Source organism: Rhinoderma darwinii (genome assembly GCF_050947455.1).
Source record: "Rhinoderma darwinii isolate aRhiDar2 chromosome 2 unlocalized genomic scaffold, aRhiDar2.hap1 SUPER_2_unloc_34, whole genome shotgun sequence".
Taxonomy (NCBI): domain Eukaryota; kingdom Metazoa; phylum Chordata; class Amphibia; order Anura; family Rhinodermatidae; genus Rhinoderma; species Rhinoderma darwinii.
This window is the reverse complement of record NW_027461701.1, coordinates 553,030-555,454: the sequence shown is the minus strand read 5'-3', so window position 1 is coordinate 555,454 and position 2,425 is coordinate 553,030.

Below are 2,425 nucleotides of genomic sequence, written 5' to 3'. Positions count from 1 at the left end.
GAGCTACGTAATGGTAAGAGTAGAATTCACAGCAGCACAGAATCTGCACGCTCCTCTAATGAAATACTCTGTGCTGCTGTGAACTCTGCTCTTACCATTACGTAGCTCAGTCTGTTACCTCTCCTCTACGCCTGTCCTCAAAAACACCTTCACATGATTTGCAAGTCACCACCCCGCACAAGATCCGCACGCTCATCTCCTGAAATACTCTGTGCTGCTGTGAACTCTGCTCTTACCATTACGTGGTGACTTGCCAATCATGTGAAGGTGTTCTTGAGGACAGGAGTGGAGGAGAGGTAACAGACTGAGAGCTACGTAATGGTAAGAGCAGAGTTCACAGCAGCACTGAATCTGCATGCTCATCTCCTGAAATACTCTGTGCTGCCTTAAACTCTATGGACAGGTCAGGATCCTGTTTCTTTTAAATGCTGCACTGTAGCGCAGCCTTATATAGTGGATCGAGCGTGTTCCCCAGCAGCATTTAAAAGAAACAGTGTGTGTGTTTGTGTATGTGTGTGTTTGTGTATATAATATGTGTGTTTGGGTATGTGTCTTTGTCTGTTTTTGTTTTTATATGTGTGTTTGTGTATATGTGTGTGTGTTTTTATGTGTGTTTGTGTATATATGGGTGTGTTTGTGTATATGTGTTTGTGTATATGTTTGTGTATATGTGTGTGTATATATGGGTGTATTTGTGTATATGTTTGTGTGTAGATGTTTGTGTGTGTGTGTTTTTTTTGTATATGTGTGTGTTTGTGTATATGGGTGTGTGTTTATGTGTGTGTGTTTGTGTATATATGGGTGTGTTTGTGTATATGTGTTTGTGTATATGTGTGTATTTGTGTATATGTGTGTGTTTGTGTATATGTGTGTGTTTGGGTATGTGTGTTTTTGTTTGTATATGTGTTTGTGTATATGTGTTAGTTCGTGTATATGTGTGTGTGTTTGTGTATATCTTGTTGTGTTTGTGTATAACTGTGTATATGTGTTTGTGTATATGTGTGTGTGTGTTTGTGTATATGAGTGTGTTCGTGTATATGTGTGTGTTTGGATATGTGTGTTTTTGTTTGTATATGTGTGAGTTCGTGTATATGTGTGCGTGTTTGTCTGTTTATGTGTGTGTGTGTGTGTGTGTGTGTATATCTTGTTGTGTTTGTGTATATATGTGTGTGTTTGTGTATGGTTGTTTGTTTGTGTGTGTGCGTGTATATATGTGTGTAGGTGAGTAGAAGTATTGGTATTGTTCACATTGATAACTGTTTTTTTATGTTGTTGCAGATTTTGATGTACCGTTTGGACTACATCTTCGATTCGTTGGACTACTGCGTAGATCTACGTTTTTTCAAATTTTAATAAAATGGTTAACGAGGGTTTTGTTGGGGATTTCTTATTTCAATAAAAAAGAATTGTCTTTGTGTTTTTTTTAAACTTTATTAGTGCCTAGACAATGGCAGTTGGCTGATTGACAGCGTCCATTATTAAGTCGGTACTTAGTGTTAGCCGGTGCAGAGGCTAGCACTAACCACCTATTATTACCCCAGTACCCACCACCACCAGGGGTGCCGGGAAGAGCTTGGTACGATCCAGTACCCGACCATCTGTTGTGATGGTCGGGTACTGGGGCGGGCGTAGGCTGGTATTATGAGGCTGGGAAGGGCCAAAAACAGTGGACCTTCCCACCCTTGTAATGCTAGGCTGCTGCTGCTGTGTTGTATCGGGCTGGTTATAAAAATGGGGGGGACCCCCACGTCGTTTTTTTTTTTTTATTTAGCTAATTTAACAATAGACGGGTCCCCCACATTTTTAATAACCAGCCATATACAAGGCTGCAGCAGTCTGGCATTACATGGGTGGGAAGGGCCACTGGTTTTGTCCATTCCCAGGCTAATAACACTGTTTTGTATGTGGCTGGTTATGATAAATTGGGTGGAACCCCATGTCTTTAAAAAAAAAAAAAAAAAAAATAAGAAAAAATAATTTAAAAAAATGACGTGGGGTCCCCCCCCCACTTTTATAACCAGCCAGATACAACACAGCAGCAGCAGCCTAGCATTACAAGGGTGGGAAGGTCCACTGTTTTTGGCCCTTCCCAGCCTCATAATACCAGCCTGCGGCCGCCCCAGGGCCCGGCCATCACAACAGATGGTCGGGTACTGGATCGTACCTGGCTCTTCCCGGCACCCCTGGGGGTGGTGGGTACTGGGGTAATAATGGTGGTTAGTGTTAGCCTCTGCACCGGCTAACACTAAGCCTCGCCTTAGTAATGGATGTTGTCACTCAGACAGCGGCCATTACTAAAGTGGTAGTAATAAAATTTGAAAAGAAAAAGACAAAGATATAGATAAAATATTTTATTGAAATAAAGCACCCCCAACACAACCCTCATTAACCATTTTATTGTAGAAAAAAAAACCGTCATCTAAGT